We start from the raw sequence: 22,446 nt of genomic DNA, 5'->3' as shown, positions 1-22,446 counted from the left end.
AACCCAAGCTGACCTGGAATTCACTATGCAGCCTCAGGGTGGCCTCGAACTCATGGCGATCCTCCTACCTCTGCCTCCTGAGTGCTGGGATTAAAGGCGTGCGCTACCACGCCCGGCTCGGAAAAGAACATTTTAAATTAAATTTGGGGACTATGAAGTGTTATATTATTCCTTTCAAGACAACCAAAAGAACTTGTCAGATTCCATTTTCCAGAGAAACTGTAATAACGCCAGTAAGCGTCTACAATGGCCACCCTAGGTCTCAGGCAGCGGCCAGCTCGGAACGCTAGTCTTGCAGTGGCCACAGAACCCGCCGGACCCGCGGCGCCGCCCCGCCCCGCCCCGCCCCGCCTCGCCCCGCCCGCCTCCGCCGCCCCGCGCGCTCCCACCCAGCCCGCGGCCCCGCGCCCGAGGCGCGTGCACGTCGCGCCGCCGGAGGGGTCGGAGGGCGGCGCCGGGGCCCCACCTGCCGCAGCGGCCTGGCGCCCCGCTTCGGGAAGACCGGCCGCGGGACGGGGGGTCCTGAGTTTCCGGGGCGTGGGCCCGTAGCTTGTTGAGGCGCTGGGCAGAGCTTCCGGTCGGCGGCCCGGCGGGCTCCGGGTTTGGGGCGGGGCCTGGCCCTGGCGCTGGGCTTGGCGCGGGCGGGCGGGCGGGCGGGCGGGGCCGGGGGCCGAGGCCCGGAGCTCGAGCCGCCCCGGCCGCCGCCCGCGGGCTGTGCGTGGAGGGGTTAGGGTGTGGGCGTCCTTGTGGAAGGATTTACGTAATGGAGTGAGCGAGACTGGTGAACGAGCCAGTGGGCCGGGAAAGGCGCGGAAGGGCGGCGCGGGCGGACCTGGCACACTGCGAAAGCGGCGAGTCTGCCTGCGCCGAGCGCCAAGGCCGCGCTGGGCCCCGAAACCCACGTCCCAGACCAGAGTGGTTCACGTTCGGGGCGCGCGGTCCCACCCCGAGCCTCCACTTCGCTGCTCCTTGCTCTGGGTCCCTGCGGGTTGCCATTTCTCTGCTCCGCTAACTTCTGCGGCTACATGTCCCAGGGTAGGGGACATAAGTAGAGACGGTATTTTTGGCTGTTGGCTTTTTCAGTATTTTTCCGATCTAACATTTGATGCATGCAAAAGCTTTAGATTTGGCAAGTACGTTGAGTATGAAGCATACTAATAAAACAAAAGTCGGAGCCAGGCCCGGCTTTAATCCCAACACTCGGGAGGTAGAGGTAGGATTGCCGTGAGTTCAAGGCCACCCTGAGAATACAGGGTGAATTCCAGGTCAGCCTGGGCTAGAGGGAGACCCTACCTCGTGGGGGGGGGGGGGGGGGGAACAACGGAGGCTGGAGTTAAGACGTTTGCCTGCAAAGCCAAAGGACCCAGGTTTGATTCCCCAGGATCCACGTAAGCCAAATGCACAAGGGACACATGCGTGTGGAGTTCGTTTGCAGTGGCTATAGGCCCTGACGCACCCATTCTCTGTCTCTTTTCTCCCCTTTCCTCCTCTCCCCTCTCCTCCCCTCTCCTCCCCACTGCTCTCCTCTCTCCTCCTCTCCTCTCTCTCTGCTTTCAAATAAATAAATATTTTTTGGCATCTCCAGGACTCTGGCACTTGCTTCTCCCAACACCATGATCCTAAGTTTCAGTAGTGTTCTGCAGATATGATTAGAAAAGCACTTTGCATTTTTTCTTTGTTGATAGGAACCACACTAAATATATGGATTTTGAGTTTGTTGGTCACAAACCTCTAGTAATTCTTTCTTGGCTTTTGTGACAAATATTTTATTTTCCCCTTATAGTCATTTTTGAGCTTTGTATTTATTTGTAATTCAGTATCTTTTTTGGGGTGAGGGGGGCATCTCAGGTTGCCCAGCTTGCTTAAGACTTACTGTGTAGCAGAACATAGCCCTGAATTTCTGATCCTCCTGCTTCCACCTCCCAAGCGTGGAGATTACAAGCTTGGGCCACTGTAATCAGCATGTACCTTTTTCTTTAAAAGCCTCCCCCTTCTTAAATGATATAACCTCATACCACACAACCTGGCTTTGCACCTGGTAATTGCTAACAAGGCTCCTATGTATATATATGCAAAATAAATCTCATTTGACCTTGGAGACTCACTGTCAGGCCAGAGAATGCAGAGGTGTTCAGTTTTACACCTGTCTCCATGGCAAATAAGTACTGCTTTCTGAACTTGCATTACCTAATTGATCAGATTTAACTTTTTTCATATATTGTCCCTTTCTTTATGGATTCTTTTGATGAATAAAACTGGAAATGGGGGTGTGGGGGTTGGAGAGATGGCTTAGCGGTTAAGGCATCTGTCTCCAAAGCCAATGGACCCCAGTTCAATTCTCCAGGACTCACGTAAGCCAGATGCACAAGGGGGCGTGTGCATCTGGAAATCCTTTGCAGTGGCTGGAGCCCCTGGTGTGCCCATTCTCTCCCTCAAATAAATAAATAAATAAATAAATATTTTAAAAATGGAAATGGTGTTAAATTTGTCAACATCGTCTTTGGTAGCTAGCAACTTTGATGTCTGAAAAAAAAAATCCTTGTGTACCTTCAGGTAAAGTTTCAGGTTTTTTCTTTCATATTTAAATCATTATATGGAATTAGTTTGTGTCTGCAGCCAGTCATATTATTTGTTCAGTAGGATCATCACTAATTCTGGTCATACATCAAGGTTTTGAAAAGCACAAGCCTGTTTCAGGGCACACTGCTCTCTTCCAGTCAGCTTGACCAATGCCAGTACCACCCTGTCATTATTCTTATAGCTTGAGCATAGGTTTGGTGATTATCTGGTAGAGCAAGTTCTCCCACTTCAGCTTTCTCCAAGAGTGTCTTAGTTATTCTTAATTGTTCTTCCATATACATTTTAGAATCAACTCAGTTTTTTTTAAGTCCGGTTTTTTTTTTTTTTTTTTTTTTTTTTGAGGTAGGGTCTCACTCTAGCCCAGGCCGATCTGGAATTCACTATGTATTCTCAGGGTGGCCTCGAACTCATGGCAACCCTCCTACCTCTGCCTCACAGGTGCTGGGATTAAAGGTATGAGCCACCATGCCCGGCCTTTTGTTTTTTTTTTTGTTGTTGTTGTTGTTGTTTATTTATTTGAGAGTGACAGATAAACAGAGAGAGAAAGAGGCAGAGAGAGAGAATGAACACACCAGGGCCTCCAGCCACTGCAAATGAACTCCAGATGCATATGCCCCCTTGTGCATCTGGTTTATGTGGGTCCCGGGAAATCGAGTCTTGAACCGGGGTCCTTAGGCTTCACAAGCAAGTGCCTAACCACTAAGCCATCTTTCCAGCCTCTTTTTTGGTTTTCTTGAGGAAAGGCTTCATTGTATCCCAGGCTGATGTGGAATTCACTATGTAGTCTCAGGGTAGCTTCAAACTCACAGTGATCCCCCTACCTCTGCCTCCTGAGTATTGGGATTAAATGCAAGCATCACCACACCTGTTGTTTTTTTTAAAGTCTTAATGGGATTATTGTTTCTATAGATTAATGACTAGAAGAATGTTATCTGGGCATGGTGGCACATTCCTGTAATCCTGACACTCAGGAGGCTGAGGCAGAAGTATCAAGAATTCCAGGCCATGGATATCCATGACCTCACAGGGCCTGGCACTACCTACATAATAGGAGGAAAATATGATGACATCAAAATTAAAGAGAGACTAATTGAGAGGGGGAGAAGATATGATGGAGGGTGGATTTGTGAGGAGGGGAGTGGGGGAATTATGGTTTATTGTCTATAATTATGGAAGTTGTCAATAAAAAAGTTAAAAAAAAAACAACTCCAGGCCAGTTTGGACTTCATTGCAAGATGGGGTTGTGGAGAACCTGATAGTACAGATTTCATACCATCTACTAAGATTATCTTCAGCTTTGCTATCATTTTGTCTCAATTTCATTGATAGATAAAATAGACCAACAGTCACTTCCCTATAAAAATAGTAGATTTATCCGAGCACTTTAGTTTGACGAACTAAAGGCCATTTTGTTTTAGATAAATATTTATAAGCAATTTAACCTTTCACAGTGTCATGGAATATTAGGTATGAATACACTCACCAGTGTCCAGTCACCATCCCCTGCCACTCTCCTTACACACATGAAGGAAACTGACTTACAGCACTCTGCTAATGGCCAGCTGACTTGTGATTTTAGAGCAGGAGATTACCTTACAGAGCAGTCCAGTTCTTCACTGGAGACCTCTGTATGGCAGGCATTATGCAAACACTGTCATGTTTAATTTTCAGTGTAACCCAATAAATAGCTATTTTATCATTGTACTAGTGAAGAAACAGGTTAGGGCACTTAAGTAACCTGTCTAAGGTTACACAGGTAGTTTGTGGTGTTTGCAGGAATTTAAGCCCATGGTTGTCTCTTAAATTTACTAAAGTGCCTCTTTACTAGATCTATACCCATATCCCTGTAGTTTCCAATCAAGAGATGTGGCTTCAACCACCATCTTAGTGTTCCTAGCACTTCCCAGGCCTTTGGAAGGAAATCCTAGAAGCACAAGTCAATTCTTGTTCCTTGGCCCTGCCCAGCTTCCCACAGAAGTTTTGAACTTGTATCTTAGTGTTCACATTCAGTGTTTTCTTGGAAATGTGGTCAGTCTTGATGTGTGGGGTGATTCATTGTTACCTCACAACCTAGAAATGAGGTGCAACTCATTTCGGCAAGTGAGTTGTTAAATAATTAGGCTGGGTGAAGCCTAATACTTGATATCCAATTCTTCTCTTTCAGGGCTAAGTCAAACATCAGGACTGCTCAGGTCTTCCATGTGGCTCTGTTCCCCTAAATTCTCCTTAGTAAGAATCTCAAATTAATATGTTCTCATTGATCTCACCAAAGAACAACTTAAGCATCTTTTTTTTTCTTCTTCACAGAAGGCCTTTGTGGCCAGATGTGGTGGCGCACACCTTTAATTCCAGCAGAGGCATGAGGATTGCTGTGAGTTCAAGGTCATCCTGAGACTATATAGTGAACTTCAGGTCAGCCTGGGCTAGACAGACCCTACCTCGAAAAAAAAAAAAATTTATTTATTTGAGAGAGAAAAAGAGAGAATGGACACGCCAGGGCTTCTAGCCATTGCAAATGAACTCCAGATGCATGCACCTCCTTGTGCATCTGGCTTACATGGGTCCTGGAGAATCGAATCTGGGTCCTTAGGCTTTGTAGGCAAGTATCTCAACCAGTTAACTATCTCTCCAGCCCTATGGTGGTCTTTTAAGTGTGGGGCCATAGAAAATGTTAGTTATAATAGGAATAGGCCACATGGAAATCACAGATAAAATCACTTGTACCTTCTTACTATGCATTATGCCTTGTGGCAAGGAGGGGCAGGAAGAGATTCAGGAGTGACTCAATTAGATAGGAGCTATGGAATGCACACATCCTGCACATCCATCCTAAGAGTCTGCCTTAAGCTGCACCTTAGAACAGGAAATTCTGCAATGAGAGCTGACTTGTATGCTACTCTTGTGTGCTGTTGAGACATGTACAGAAATAATAATGCCTACCATTCTTTCATCCTGGGAATCCTCAGTCTCATACTATTAACTTGGAGCTACTCCTTACTTTTTTAATATGTGAGGCTGGGAAACCTTGTATAAATTTGCATCAAGGTAAAGACAGGACAACATAATTAACAACATAGAACTAACTTATCTTTGAGATTTTCCCACTTGTGTCTCCACAATGAATCAGACCAGAATTTGGCCCCAGTCTTCAGAACCTATTCTTCATAACTAGTAACACCAAGATTTCAAATTCTAAGTTGAATTATTTACTCATTTAGCAGATTCATGGCACCTACCATGTACCTGCTGTTGGAATATAATGATGAAAAAGAAAGTCATGATCTTTGCCCTCATCAACCCAAGAGCTGAGGAAAGGCGACAGACAATTCCATAGTAAGAGCTATGCTAGGGAAAGTATAGGATGTCACAAGAATATATACAGGGTGAGCAGAGAAGCCAGATATGGGACATCAGAGAAAGAATTCTAGAGAAAATGACATCTAACCTGATATCCAAACACAGAATAGATTGAAACAAGCCTGGCGTGGTGGAGCACGCCTTTAATCCCAGCACTTAGGAGACAGAGGTAGGAGGACAATGATGAGTTTGAGGTCCCCCTGAGACTACATAGTGAATTTCAGGTCAGCCTGGGCTAGAACAAGACCCTACCATGAAAAATCAAACATTAATATGGAAAGATAAGGAAGGTCACTTTATATTGATAAAAGGCACACTCCAATAGGAGGACATTACAATCCTAAACATATATGCCCCTAACATGGGGGCTCCCAACTTCATCAAACAAACGCTATTAGAACTCAGATCACAGATAACACCAAACACAGTTGTAGTGGGTGACTTTACCCCACTCTCATCAATTGGCAGGTCATCCTGGCAAAAAATAAACGGAGGTGCATCTGGATTAAATGAGGTCATAGAACAAATGGACCTAGCAGATATATGCAGGACATTTCAAGCAAATGCTGCAAAATACACATTCTTTTCAGCAGCACATGGAACATTCTCTAAAATAGACCATATATTAGGACACAAAACAAATCTTAACAAATACAGGAAAACTGAAATAATTCCTTGCACTCTATCTGATCACAATAGGATCAAATTACAAATCAATAGCAAGAAAACAGAGCATACACAAAATCATGGAAACTAAACAATACACTACTAAATGATGAATGGGTCAATGAAGAAATCAAGAAGAAAATCAAAAAATTCATAGAATCAAATGATAATGGATACACAACATACCAAAACCTTTGGAACACAATGAAGGCAGTCCTAGGAGGGAAATTTATAGCTTTAAGTGCCTATATTAAGAAATTAGAGGGCTGGAGAGGTGGCTTAGCAGTTACGTGCTTGCCTGTGAAGCCTAAGGACCCCGGTTCGAGGCTCGTTTCCCCAAGACCCATGTTAGCCAGATGCACAAGGGGGTGCACGCATCTGGAGTTCATTTGCAGTAGCTGGTAGCCCTGGCATGCCCATTCTCTCTCTTTCTCTCTCTGCCTTTTCTGTCTGTCACTCTCAAATAAATAAATAAAAATAAACAAAAAAATAATTAAAAAAAAAGAAATTAGGAAAGGTCACAAGTAAACAATCTAATGCTTCACCTTAAAGCCTTGGAAAAAGAAGAACAAGGCAAACCAAAAATCAATAGATAATAAAGATTAGGGCAGAAATTAATGAAATAGAAACAAAAAAAATCCAAAGAATCAATGAAACAAAGAGTTGGTTCTTTGAAAGGATAAATAAGATAGATAAACCCTTAGCAAATGTGACCAAAAGAAAGAGAGAAGAGACACAAATTAATAAAATTAGAGATGAAAAAGATAGCATCACAACAGATACCAGAGAAATTCAAAAAATCATAGAGACATACTACAAGAACATATACTCAACTAAGTTTGAAAATCTGAAAGAAATGGATGATTTCCTTGATTTACATGACCTACCTAAATTAAATCAAGATGAGATTAACCACTTAAATAGACCTATAACAAGTATGAAGATACAAGCAGTTATCAAAAGTCTCCCAACTAAAAAATGTTCAGGCCCAGATGGATTCAGAGAATTTTACTAGACCTTCATGGAAGAACTAACACCAATGCTGCTTAAACTTTTCCATAAAATAGAAAAAGAAGGAATTCTACCAAACTCCTTCTATGAAGCCAGCATCACCCTGATACCAAAACCAGACAAAGATAGAACAACAATTAAAAAAAAGAAAGTAAGAAAATTATAGACCATTCTCCCTCATAAACATAGATGCAAAAATTCTTAACAAAATATTAGCAAACAAAATGCAAGAATATTTCAGAAAGATCTTTCACCTCAACCAAGTAGGCTTTATCCCAGAGATGCATGGATGGTTCAACATACACAAGTGTAATACATTATATAAATGGATTGAAGAACAAAAATCACATGATCATCTCATTAGATACAGAAAAAGCATTTGACAAAATCCAACATCCCTTCATGATAAAAGTTCTACAGAGACTTGGAATAGAAGGAACATTATCTCAATATAATAAAGGCTATTTATGACAAACCTGTAGTCAACATAATACTAAATGGAGAAAAACTTGAAGCTTTTCCATTAAAAATCAGGAACAAGACAAGGGTATCCACTGTCCCTACTTTTATTTAATATAGTACTGGAAGTCTTAGCCATAGCAATAAGGAAAGAGACACACATAAAAGAGATACAAATTGGAAAGGAAGAGACCAAATTATCATTTGCAGATGACATGATTCTATACCTAAAGACTCTACCAGCAAACTGTTAGAGCTGATAAACACCTATAGCCATGTAGCAGGATACGAAATAAACACACAGAAATCAGTAGCCTTCATATATGCTAACAACAAACACACAGAGGATGAAATCAGAGAATCACTCCCATTCACAACTGCATCACAAAAAATAAAGTACCTTGGAATAAACCTAACCAAGAAAGTGAGGGATCTCTACAATGAAAACTTTAAAACACTCAAGCAAGAAATTGCAGAAGACACTAGGAAATGGAAAAACATCCCTTGTTCTTGGATTGGAAGAATCAATATTGTGAAAGTGGCAATCTTACTAAAAGCAATCTATACATATAATGCAATCCCCACCAAAATTCCAATGGCATTCTTCATGGAAAGAGAAAAACAATTCAAAAATTCATTTGGAAGCACAAAATACCTCGAATATCTAAAACAATACTGAGCAACAAAAATAAGGCTGGTGGTATCACCATACCTGATTTTAACCTATACTACAGAGCCATAGTAACAAAAACATCATGGTACTGGCACCAAAGCAGACATGTAGATCAATGGAACAGAATAGAGGACCCAGATGTAAGTCCAGGTAACTATAGCCACCTGATCTTTTTTTTTTTAATGTTTATTTATTTATTTGAAAGTGACAGACAGAGAAAGAACCAGAGAGAGAGAGAAAGAGAGAGAGAATGGGCACGCCAGGGCCTCCAGCCACTGCAAACGAACTCCAGATGCATGTGCCCCCTTGTGCATCTGGCTAACGTGGGTCCTGAGGAATCGAGCCTCGAACCAGGGTCCTAGGCTTCACAGGCAAGCGCTTAACCGCTAAGCCATCTCTCCAGCCCAAGGTTTTTAATTCATTTGGACTTAATTCTTGTGCATGGAGAGAGAAAAGAATCTACTTTCATCCTTCTACAGATACATACCCAGTTTTCCTAGCACCATTTGCTGAAGAGGCTGTCTTTTCTCCAATGAGTATTTTTGGCATTTTTGTCAAAGATCAGGTGGCTGGGCTGGAGAAGTGGCTTAGCGGTTAAGCGCTTGCCTGTGAAGCCTAAGGACCCCGGTTCGAGGCTCGATTCCCCAGGACCCACGTTAGCCAGATGCACAAGGGGGCACATGCATCTGGAGTTCGTTTGCAGTGGCTGGAAGCCCTGGCGCGCCCGTTCTCAATCTCTCTCTCTCTGTCTCTTTCTCTCTGTCTGTCACTCTCAAATAAATAAATAAAAAATGAACAAAAAAATTAAAAAAAAAAAAAACCTTAATATCAGACCTGAAACTGAAACTGCTAGAGGAAAAAGCAGGGGAAACCCTTCAACATATTGGTCTTGGCAAAGACTTTCTGAATATAACCCCAATTGCTCAGGAAATAAAACCACAGATTAACCTGTGGGGCCTCATGAAATTACAAAGCTTTTGTAGGGCAAAGAACACTGTGAATAGAGTAACGAGGCAACCTACAGAATGGGAGAAAATCTTTGCTTTAATATCCAGGATATACAAAGGACTCAAAAAATTAAATAAGAAGAAATCAAACAACCAAATTAGAAAATTGGTTATGAAACTAAGAGTTCTCAAAAGAAGAAATACAGATGTCATATAAACATCTAAATCTGCATCCCTAGTCATCAGGGAAATGAAGATTAAAACTACGTTGAGATTCCATCTCACTCCTGTCAGATTGGCTCCCATCATCAAAACAAATGGCCATAAATGCTGGCAGGGATGTGGAAAAAGAGGAACCCTTCTACACTGTTGGTGGGAATACAATCTGGTCCAGCCATTGTGGAAATCAGTGTGGAGGTTCCTAAGACAGCTAAAAGTACATACACCATATGACCCAGCTTTAGCATTCCTAGGCCTATATCCTAAGGACTCATCTCATTACCTTAGAGATACTCACTCAACCATGTTTACTGCCGCTCAATTCATCATAGCTGGGAAATGGAACCAGCCTAGATGTCCCTCAACTGATGAGTGGATAATGAAGATATGGCACATTTATACAATGGAGTTCTACTCAGTGGTAAAGAAAAATGAAGTTATGAAATTTGTTGGAAAATGGATGGATCTGGAAAGGATTATACTAAGTGAGATTAGGCCAATTTTACAGCTGTCCATTCACTAAAAATTCTCAACTCAGGGCTGGAGAGATAGCTTAGCACTTAAGGTATTTGCCTGCGAAGCGTAAGGACCCAGGTTTGATTCCCCAGAACCCATGGTGGCACATGCATCTGAAATTCATTTGCAGTGGCTAAAGGCCCTGGCATGTCCATTATGTCTCTAAATAAATAAATTACAATAAAATATTACCAAAAACTCAATTTGCAAAGATGTCATCTGATGGTCAGGAAAAAAATAGATTGGCACTGGGCTATAAAGTCGGCTTTTGCAAACTTTAGCAAAGAGGGCACATGCAGGCTTTACCAAATCCAGCATGGCAAGGCTGTCATGCTCTAAAGGCAGCTGAGGCCACTACTACTCTACTCTTGGAAGCTTGCTTTATTTTCCAGATGGAAATACTGTGAGGACTTCTTTCCCAAATTAACCATGTTCCTGGGACATGAAATCCTTTAAACAAAATATCTTAGGGTTTTCCATGATGATTAAATTTCCCAGCAGTAAAAATTGAGAATCAAATCCATGGCCTCACACATGCTAGACAAGCTCCTACCATTGGGCTCCATCCTTAGCACTCAACATTCTTTATTCTAGCAACAACTTCTTTTATTTTAAAAAAACTTTTTGTTCATTCGTTTATTTATTTATTTGAGAGAAACAGACAGAGAGAGAGAAGGACAGAGATTGAGAATGGGCTTGCCAGGGCCTCCAGCCACTGCATGCACCCCTTTGTGCATCTGACTAATGTGGGCTCTGGGGAATCAAGCCTTGAACCGGGGTCCTTAGTTTTCATAGGCAAGTGCTTAACCGCTACGCCATGTCTCCAGCCCTCTAGCAACAACCTCTAACACATTCAGCTTTACCTGTCCGGTTTCTCATACTGTGATTTTTTTTTTTTTCCTCAGCACACTGGGACCACTAGTCTACAACTTCATTTTCTCTGTTTGGTGTCTTCTTTTTATTTTCTGTTTTATGCGACTGACACTCTGTACTGTGAGAGTTGATTCAGCATGGCAAAATTCAGCCCGAGTTATCTGCCTGAAGTCAGAACACACCAACTGTACAGAAGGCCAGGGAAGGAGATGTAGACTGATGAAGAGTGCTGCTTTGTAACCATGGATCTGGGGAGTTTGAGCTCCAGCATCCTCTGAAGGTGACTTTAATCTCAAGAACCCAGGAATTTATTTGTTTGTTTGTTTGTTTGTTTTGAGGCAAGCCCAACAGACTGGCCTTTTTTTTTTTTTTTTTTAATGCAAGACAGCGAGAGTGAGAGTAAGAGCAAGAGAGAGAGAATTGGTGCACCAGGGCCTCCAGCCACCACAGTCGAACTCCAGATGCAGGCACCACCTTGTGCACATGTGGGACCTTGCATACTTGTGTCACTTTGTGCATCTGACTTACATGGGACCTGGTGAGTCAAATATATGTCCATGAGCATCACAGACAAGCACCTTAACCGTTAAGCCATCTTTCTAGCCCTGTTTGTTGGTTTTTGAAGTAGAGCCTCCCTCTAGCTCAGTCTGACCTGGAGGTTACTCTGTAGCCCAGGCTGGCCTCAAACTCACATCAATCTTCCTACCCTAGTCTCCTGAGTCGCCACCATGACCAGGCTTAAGAATGTTTACGACTTGATGCATTTTTATTGTACTTACTATAATTTCTAAAACTGAAATTGTCCCATTCAGATATTCAGGAATATCTGAAGCTCCAGTCTCTTTGACACATGATTCCAATAGTCTTTGGTACTGTCCTTGCTTTCTTATTCAGAGATACTCTTACATATTTTTTTTTTTTTTCTTGAGACTAGGAATTAGCCATTTCTACCTGGAGCCTTGAATAAATAATACAATGGGATTTAAATCCATAGTCTAGCCATGAGAGATGCTAATTGCTTTTGAATTAGTGATTATGAAATCATTATAGTAGACACAGCTAGGATATTTGTATTCTTTCTATCTCCTTCCCTCCTTCCCTCTCTCTCATAGGGGAAAAATGTCATGAGTTCATCATTCAATTTGAATTTACAATTTCAAGGTTTTAACTTAAATTGATTTGATTTTTCTTTTTTTTTTTTTGTTTTTGGTTTTTCGAGGTAGGGTCTCACTCTAGCCCAGGCTGACCTGGAATTCACTATGGAGTCTCAGGGTGGCCTCGAACTCATGGTGATCCTCCTACCTCTGCCTCCCGAGTGCTGGGATTAAAGGTGTGCACCACCATACCTGGCTGATTTGATTTTTAATATCACTTCTATTACATTGATAATGTTGACTTCTAAGACTATTAACATATTTACTTATTATAAATAGAATAGCTGTAAAATGTAGATATCAACATTGTTAATATCATACTACTGAAAACAATTTAAACTGTTGGTGTTCCTTTTTTGTTGGTGGTGGTATTTCTTTTTTATTTTTAAAGTTTTTATTTTTATTTATTTGTTAGAGACAGAGAGAAGGAGGGAGAGAGAGAGAAAGAGCATGGGTGCACCAGGGCCTCTAGCCACTGCAAATGAACTCCAAATGCATGAGCCACCTTGTGCATCTGGCTTACATGGGACCTAGAGAATCAAACCTAGGTCCTTAGGTTTTATAGGTAAGTGCCTTAACTGTTAAGCCATCTCTCCAGCCCATCCTTTAAAAAAAAAATTAAACCTTTCTACACAAAGGTGAACATACTTATATTAAGTGTATTTGAAGAATGAAGTTACAAAAAGTGTTATTAAAATTCATATATTAAGCCCAACATGGTGGCACAAAGACTAAAGACCTGAGTTTTCAATTCCCCATTACCCATGTAAAGCCAGACGTACAAGGTGGTACATAAGTCTGGAGTTCATTTGCATTGGCTAGAGGTCTTGGCATGCCCATTCTCTCTCTCTCTCTTAAATAAATAAATAAAAATATTTTCAAAAATTAAAAATGTTGACGTAAACATACAGCTGGGTGTGGTAGCACATGCTTCTCAGCACTTGGAAGGCACAGGTAGGAGAATCACTGTGAGTTCAAGTCCAGCCAGCAACTACAGAGTGAGTTCCAAGTCAGCCTGGGCTAGAGTGAGACCCTACCTCAAAATAGCCAAGAACAAAATAAAATAAAACAAACATGTAAAAACACGTTCTACATTTTTAGCCATCAGGGAAATGCAAATTAAAACTACTTTGAGATTATATCTCACTCCTGTCAGAATGGCTATCAAGAAAACAAATTTAAAAAAAGAAAGAAAGAAAAGAAAACAAATGATAATAAATGCGGGCATGGATGTGGAAAACAGGAACTCTTCTACATTGTTGGTAGGAATGTAACACTTTACAGCCATTGTGAAAATTGATGTGAAAGTTTCTGAGACAGCTAAAAGTAGATTTACCACATGACCATCTATACCACTCCTTGGCATATATCCTAAGGACTCACTGCCTTAGAGATACTTGCACACTCATGTTTATTGCTGCTCTATTTACAATAGCTAGGAAATATCCTTCAACTGATGAATGGATAATGAAAATGTGATACATCTACACAATGGAGTTCTATTCAGCAGTAAAGAAAAATGAAATTATTAAATTTGCAGAGAAACAGATGGATCTGGAAAGAATTATACTACGTGAGGTAACCCAGGCTCAGAAAGCCAAATGTCGCATGTTCTCTCGCATATGTAGATCCCAGCTACAAATGTTTAGATTTGTATGTGAGTTGAAGTAAAAGCCAGTATTACAGGCCAGTGAGCTAGAAGGGGGCTATAAGGAAGGGAGGAGAGGGGAGAACCAGGGGAGGTCATGAGCCCTAGGGGGTCTAACGTCTGCTGATGTCTGACTAAATGTATATGCTATGCTTACTAAGCTGCCCAGTAAGCACTTCTCTTGATGTTCATACCCATATATTAATGCTATTCTCACTTTTGGTTAGAGAAGCTTCTCTTTTTAGATGGCAGTGACCACTGAGATGACTCAAAAGGCACCAGAGTGCTGAGAAGTGACAGTAGAGTGTCCAGCACTGAACTACCACACCTTCCAAGGCTCAGGATCCATTGTGTAAGAGGTGGCAGAAAGAATGTAAGAGCCAAAGGAAGGGTAAGATCCTTACAATGCACTCTTCCAGACACAAAATGGCCTGGATACCCATGGCCTAGCAGTGCCTGGCACTACCTACACAAGACCATCATAATAGAGGAAAAAATGATGACATCAAAATAAAAGACAAATTGTGAGAGGGAAGGGAAATGGTGGGAAAGCGGATCTGCGAAGGGGAAAGTGGGGGAGGGGAAGGAATTATCATGGTTCATTGTCTGTAATTATGGAAGTTGTCAATAATAAAACCTTGACTGCCAGGTGTGGTGGCACACACCTCTAATCCCAGCACTTGGAAGACAGAGGTAGGAGGATCGCCATGGGTTCATGGCCACTCTGAGATTACAAACTGAATTCCAGGTCAGCCTGGGCTAGAGCCAGTCCCTACCTCGAAAAACAAAAACAAACTTGACTATCAGATGGGTATGAATGTGTATCTGTAATTCCAGCATTGGAGAACTGGGGGCAGAAGGATCAGGAGTTCAAGGCTAGCTTCAGTTATGTAGTAGATTCAAGGCCAGCCTCGGCTACATGAAACCATGTCAAAAACAAACAAATGAATTCACTTGTACATGAATATTAATAGCAACAGCATTATTCATAGAAGTAGTAAAGTGGAAACAACCCAATGTTCAAAATAAAAGGGAAATTAAAATGTTAACTACATATCATAGAACAATTCTTAGCAATAAAAAAAATACTAGCCGGGCATGCTAGTGCATGCCTTTAATCAGAGCACTCGGGAGGCAGAGGTAGGAGGATTGCCATGTTTCAAGGCCACCCTGAGACTCCATAGTGAATTCCAGGTCAGCCTGGGCTAGAGTGAGACTCTACCTCGAAAAACCAAAATAAATAAATAAATAAATAAAATACTGGGCTGGAGATATGGTTTATTGGTTAACATGCTTATCTATAAAGCTAAAAAGGACCCAGGTTTGATTCCCCAGGACCCATGCACTCTCTTTCTTGCCTCTTTCACAAATAAATAAATAAAAATAAAATATTAAAAAAAATTTATACATGCATCAATGTGGATAAATATTGAGAACACTATGCTAAGTTAAAGCCTGTTTTTTAAAAGATTATTTATTTATTTATTTATTAGAGACAGTGGGGGGGACAGAGATAGAGCTAGTGTGAATGGACATGCCAGGGTCTCTAGCCACTTCAAACAAACTTCAGATGCATGCGCCACCATGTGCATCTGGCTTATGTGGGACCTAGAGAATCGATCTTAGGTCCTTAGGCTTCACAGGCATGCGCCTTAACTGCTAAGACATCTCTCCAGCACTAAACTCAGTTTAAAACTTGATTGATTGATTGATTCATTGATTGATTGATTGATTGATTTGAGAGACAGAGAGAGTGTGAATGGGCATGCCAGGGCCTCTACCCACTGCAAATGAACTCCAGATGTATGCACCACCATGAGCATCTGGTTTACATGGGACCTGAAGAATCAAACCTGGGTCCTTAGGCTTTGCAGGCAAGTTTATTAACTGTTCTTAATTGCTAAACCATCTCTCCAGACCTAAAGTCTTTTGTTTGTTTGTTTCATGGTAAGGTCTTGCTCTAACCCAGGCTGACCTGTAATCTCAGGGTGGCCTCGAACTCATCACAATCCTTCTGCCTCCCGAGTGCTGGAATTAAGGGCATGCACCATCATGCCTGGCTTAGTCATTTTTTTTAACACCTCACATTGTGTTTCTATTTATCTGAGATAGAGACAGCAATTAGATTAGTGTTTGTTTATGGCTAAGGTAGAGAGGTATGTATATTAGGAAAAATAGGGAGTAACTTCAGAGATGGGTATCTTTTTTTTTTTTTTTCAGAGATGGGTATCTTTTGAGGTGGCAAAATGTTCTAAAATTAGATGGCAATGATTGTACAACCCAGGTTAACACTAAAATGTTCTGAAATTATATACTTTAAATATGTGACTTTTATGGTAACTGCATCTCAATAACACCATTAAAAGTGTTAACAGGGCTGGAGAGACAGTTCAGCAGTCAAGGATATTTTCTTGCAAGGCCTGATGGCCCGGGTTCAATTCTAGAGCCTACATAAAGCCAGATGCACAGAGTGGCCCATGTATCTGGAGGTCAGTTACAGTGGTGGGATACACTGGCATGCTTATTTCACTTTCTCTCCCTCTGCTTGCAAATAAATGATAAATAAAAATATTATTTTTAAAAAGGATTAATAATCCAGGCATGGTGGTGCATGCCCTTAAACCCGGCACTTGGGAGGCAGAGGTAGGAAGACTGCCATGAGTTCGAGGCCACCCTGAGACTATATAGTGAATTCCAGGTCAGCCTGAGCTAGAGTGAAACCCTACCTCAAAAAAAAAAAAAAGGAAAAAGAAGAAGAAATAAAGGGTCGTCAATAGTGCTCCTTTCTGGATAATGGATAAGTAAATAAAAATAGAATATTATGGTTTTTCTGTTTTTCCTTCATCTGTATCTTCCATAGTAAAAACATATCTCTAATTGTAGGAAAAAGAAACAGTTATTAGTAATTTCTTAGAGTTCCTTGCAATGGATCATGAGTTTAAGAGCATTCTTTGGTTATTGTCCTTTTGAGAACATGACTACATTCTCCCAGTTCCCACATCACTGTTCTCCACTGTGAAATAGGAACTTTTCTTAAAATAATGGAATCTGTGGGCGTCTCTATTTTTCTCATTTTCTGTGGTGATTCACTTCAGGCTGAATCCTTTCCATTTTTGACTTCTCATTGTTTGCTGCATGGAACCTTCTGCAACCTTAACTTGGATGGTATCAAATTCACTATGCTTTCTCAAATTGAGTTAATAATTTAGCACATTGAATTCTTTTTTTAATAAAGAAGCATTTAATACATCATAATATATACAAAGTTAAGCTACAATGATTATGAATATGAAGTTCATTTTGGTAAAACCAGGGGGTAAAACTATAGGTGATGAATCTCTCAGGTGTTGTCCAGGCTGATATTGACATGTGATGCTCTGGCTCAGAGCCCTAAGTGGACAACACTGTATATCTGCCACCTCAGCTAATAGCACATTAACTGGGGTTTCAGACCAGGTTTTGGCCCAGTAAGTCAATAGCTCCACACAGGATAGGGCCAAAACAGCTTCAGATGGAGAGGGTTTCTACCTGCAGACTCCATAGCAACCAGCACAGTGGGCTTGTCACAGTCTCAAGACCAGAGGAGAGCCCAAGAATGCAGGCCTTCAGGTCAGTGTGCCATCTTGGTGCAGAAGTGGGCTCCAGAACTCAATCTTTGCTCCATAACACATCAGTGCACATCTTGAAACCTCTATGTCTGCTCCAGGAGGTCAGCAGGAGAGGATGCGTCACGGACACTGAAGCTGTGGTCAGTCACAGGGGTCCATCCCATGGGGCTGCACCACAGTGCGGTCCACGCAGGGTCTTGGGGAGCACGCAACCCACCTTGAATTCTTGCTCTTTCCTTTACCCGTGACCAGTTATCATTTGATTACAATCCCCTAACAGTGATTTTTTTCTCTCTTTTCTTTCTTTCTTTCTTTCTTTTTTTTTTTTTTTGGAGGTAGGGTCTCACTCTAGCTCAGGCTGACCTGGAATTCACTATGCAGTCTCAGGGTGGTCTCAAACTCATGGCGATCCTCCTACCTCCGCCTCTCAAGCTCTCAAGTGCTGGGATTAAAGGCGAGTGCCACCATGCCTGATTTTTTTTTGGTTTTCTTTCTTTTTTTTTTTTATATATTTTTTGTTCATTTTTTATTTATTTATTTGAGAGTGACAGACACAGAGAGAAAGACAGATAGAGGGAGAGAGAGAGAATGGGCGCGCCAGGGCTTCCAGCCACTGCAAACGAACTCCAGACGCATGCGCCCCCTTGTGCATCTGGCTAACGTGGGACCTGGGGAGCCGAGCCTCGAACCAGGGTCCTTAGGCTTCACAGGCAAGCGCTTAACCGCTAAGCCATCTCTCCAGCCCCTTTTTTTTGGTTTTCAAGGCAGGGTCTCACTCTGCCACAGGCTGACCTGGAATTCACTATGTTGTCTCAGGCTGGCCTTGAACTGACAGCAATCCTCCTACCTCAGTCTCCTAAGTGCTGGAATTAAAGGATGCACCACAGATTTCAGTTTTATTTTACTTTCTAAATTTTTATTTATTTGAGAGAGAGAGATTAAGAGGGAGAAGGAGGCAGATAGAGACAGAATAGGTACACCATGGAAATCAGATCTGCAGATGTTCAGATACATGTGCAAATCCTTGCAGTACTAATGGATCAGTGTGACCTGCCCTTGAATTTGAAAGAAATGAGGCCTTTATATGGAGAAACAGACAGACCTACAGCTGGGCTGCAAACTGCTGTCAGAAACCAAGCGGTCATTTCCTACTTATCCAAGACAATGTGTTTCAAGACACTAAGCAGATGTCCACAACTGTACAGAGTACCAAACCCTTATATACCAGATTTTTCCTTATACATACATGCCTATCCTGTGACAAAACTTAATTTATAAAATAGCCATGGTAAGAGATTTATATAATAAAGGTAATGTGAATATGGTTTTTCTCTGTCTTTCTCTTTCTCAAAATACACTAATTTGATGGCACATGCTTGTAATCCCAGAATTTAGGAGATAGAGACAGAAGGAACAGGAGTTCAAGGTCATCTTCCATTACATAGTGAGTTTGAGGTCAACCTGGACTATATAAGCTCCTATCTCAAGGAACAAACAAAAAAATCTTAAGTCTTCATTGCACCATAGTTATATTTTTAGACTGTGGCTAGCTGCCAGTAAATTCCACCATGGAAATGAGATCTGCAGATAAGGGGGCCTTACTGTATAACGGCCACATTCACTCAAGAGCCAAGGTTGTGTCTATTTCCCTTGGAGATTAAGTTTAAACAAAAGGCTGTCTGTGTGAAGGGTGCCCTTATGGGGGTGCTCTTACACTGAGATACAAGATACATGGTTTTTCTCAGTGTTGAAACACAATAATTTGGTTTGGGCATGGGTGGCACACGCCTTTAATCCCAACACTTGGGAGGCAGAAGTAGAAGGATTGCTGTGAGTTCAAGGCCAGCCTGAGACTACATAGTGAATTCCAGGTCAGCCTGGGCTAGAATGAGACCCTACCTCAGAAAACAAAAAAGAAAGAAGGAAGGAAGGAAAGAAAGAAAGAAAGAGAGAGGGAAGGAAGGAAGAAAGAAGGGAGGGAAGGAGGGAAGAAGAAAAGGAGGGAAGGAAGGAAGGGGGAAGAGAGAGAGAGAAAGAGCCCAAGATAGAAAGAAAAGAAAAACAGTTTGGGAGGAGTCCTTCACCAAGACTGCCTGCCTCTCATACTAGGGCGACTCACCTACTCTGTCACAAATTACTTGAGATTTCCTAGATTTTTTTTCTTTTTTCCATTTTGTCACCAGCACTTTGGCAGTATTTGGCACACCAAAATATTTGAATGACTTATAAGAGCTAAATAATCAACTAGGTACTATCACAATGATAGCTTATTTTTTATTTATTTGTTTTGTTTTTTTGAGGTAGAGTCTCACTCTGTCTCAGGCTGACCTAGAACTTACTACATATAGTCTCAAGATGGCCTCAAACTCACAGAGATTCTCCTACTTTGGCCTCCTGAATGCTGGCATTAAAGTCATGTGCCACTATGCCGGGTTAGAAGTTTATTTTTTAGCTCAAAGGTAATTGATGGCTCTCAGGATAAACAAAGCTGTCAGCAGTTACCATGTGCAGTTTCCCTTGAGAGTTCCTGGTCTCTATTATTCTCCCTCCTAAAATATCTTGCCCCCCCCCCACGGGGTTGCACACTTTTTACAAGGTGGGTCCTCGACAAGCTTGTACTGCAAACATAGTCTGTTTTATTCTAGATAGTTGTGCCATTTAGATCATTCCTGAAACAAAAGAAAGCATTAAAATGTTTCTGGATTGGGAGCCAGGCATGGTGGCACATGCCTTTAATCCCAGCTTTTGGGAGGCAGAAGTAGGAGGATCACTGAGTGTTGAAGCCCACCCTGAAACTACATAGTAACATTCCAGGTCAGCCTGGGCTACAGTGAGACCCCTACCTCGAAAAAAAAAAAAAAAGGAAAAAATGTTTCTGGACTGTACTAGATTCTGAGAACCATGTATATGCCACATCTCTTGAATTGCACCCTGTTTTACCTTTTATATCAAATTTCATCTATATGTTCTTTAAAAGTTTCCATTTTGCTACTAAGAAATTCAGTATTTAATTTTCTTTCCATTACTCTTTTTGCATGTGCAATGTGTGTGGTGTGCATGCATGTTCATATACGTGTGCAGGTGTAGCTGCAGGTGCACCTGTGCACACATGTGTGGAGGGCAGAGGTTGTCACTGGGTGTCTTCCTCAGTCACCCACCAGTTTAGTTTTTTGGGACAAGGTCTCTCACTGAACATAGAATAGATGCCACCACTTCAGCTAGACTAGCTAGGCAGCAAGTCTTAGAGAACCTCTATCTCTCCTTCCCCAGCTCTAAGATGACAGGCCCCCATCTTCCATGTGTTCTAGGGATCTGAACTCTAGTCTTCAAGCTTGCACTGCAAGCACTTTCCTGACTGAGCCACATCCCTAGTCCCACTTCCCATCACTTTCTAAATAACCAGAGTGGCTTAGGCAGATGTGGACCTCCTCTCATATGAAGACACTGAATGTCATCAGTAACAGTTTTGCCTGGCTTTGCTTATGCTCATCTTAGATGTAGGTGTATTTCATAATGACAAAAATAAATAAATAAATAAATAAATAAAGGGCTGGAGAGATGGCTTAGCAGTTGAGATGCTTGCCTACAAAGCCAAGGGACCCAGGCTCAGTTCCTCAGGACTCAAGCAAGTTAAATGCACAAGGTAGTGCATGCATCTGGAATTCGTGTGCAGAGGCTGGAGGCCTTGGAGCACTCATTCTCATTCTCTCTCTCTCTCTCTCTCTCTCTCTCTGCCTCTTGCTCTCTCTTTTTCTCAAATAAATAAGTAAAAAGATAAAGGGCTGGAGAGATGGCTTAGCGGTTAAGCGCTTGCCTGTGAAGCCTAAGGACCCCGGTTTGAGGCTCGGTTCCCCAGGTCCCACGTTAGCCAGATGCACAAGGGGGCGCACGCGTCTGGAGTTCGTTTGCAGAGGCTGGAAGCCCTGGCGCGCCCATTCTCTCTCTCTCCCTCTATCTGTCTTTCTCTCTGCGTCTGTCGCTCTCAAATAAATAAATAAAAAATTTTAAAAAATGATGTTTAAAAAGATAAAGGTGACAAAAGTCTTTTTTTTAAATAAATAAATAAAAAGGAACTTTCATGGGCTACCGTAGGAAGATGTTAAGGAGCTAACTTACTATTCTACAAAGTTAGAAATAAAACCCAAGATATGACTGTATCTCAGGATAGCCATTAATGGATGGTGGCTTTCCTCTCTGCTCTAGCTAATAAGCTCAGCAGGTGTGATGGAATCAGATGACCACGGTGCTGCATTCTCTGGTGAGATAGTGGGCTTGAGCAGAGACTCAGCACTGCTAAAAGCACCCAGTAAAGAGCTGACAAGAACTTGGCAGCCTCTTGTTCAACACACACGGGCCAAATCCATTCGTCAGTCTCAGCAGCACACAAAGAGCCAGCCAGGCATGTTATGCGCCTCGGTATGCACAAGATGGTGGCATGTGAGTGTTTTTGCTCAGTTTGTCTTTGAAGGAGCTTCTTGTCTCCATATGTTCTAGTACAAGTGACAGTGTTTAGAGGGCCAAATATCTCAAGTTTTGACTCCAAAGAAACAAAACATCCTCCTGTCTTCTAGACTCCACATGTCCCAGGGTCGCTCTTCAAATTAACCCATTACTAGGTAACTAATATTACCTTAGATTCAAGAACTCACGAAAATATGATCATTTATGAGAGTTGGAGGGAGAGTAGCTTGGAAAAAGAAGGGATTCCACGTGAGTGGGAGGGGGGTAAGAGAGG

The 22,446-nt window shown here is 42.0% G+C and overlaps 1 protein-coding gene across 4 annotated transcripts in view; it reads right to left on the bottom strand.

Annotated features, from left to right (window-relative positions):
* Positions 1 to 22,446, bottom strand: part of Ddx59 (DEAD-box helicase 59) — a 110,037-nt gene that overhangs the window by 29,516 nt on the left and 58,075 nt on the right. For 2 of the 4 annotated variants that reach the window (XM_045156661.1, XM_045156684.1), the window contains exon 1: positions 467 to 545. The exons of 1 other annotated variant lie outside the window; for it this stretch is intronic. The gene's annotated coding sequence lies outside the window, so the exon portion shown is untranslated. Of the gene's footprint in view, positions 1 to 13; positions 41 to 466; positions 546 to 22,446 lie in introns of those variants that run through there. One more of the 4 variants, XM_045156675.1, reaches the window with a different exon arrangement.

Source organism: Jaculus jaculus, chromosome 1 (genome assembly GCF_020740685.1).
Source record: "Jaculus jaculus isolate mJacJac1 chromosome 1, mJacJac1.mat.Y.cur, whole genome shotgun sequence".
Classification (NCBI taxonomy): Eukaryota; Metazoa; Chordata; class Mammalia; order Rodentia; family Dipodidae; genus Jaculus; species Jaculus jaculus.
This window is presented reverse-complemented; position numbering and strand designations above follow the sequence as displayed.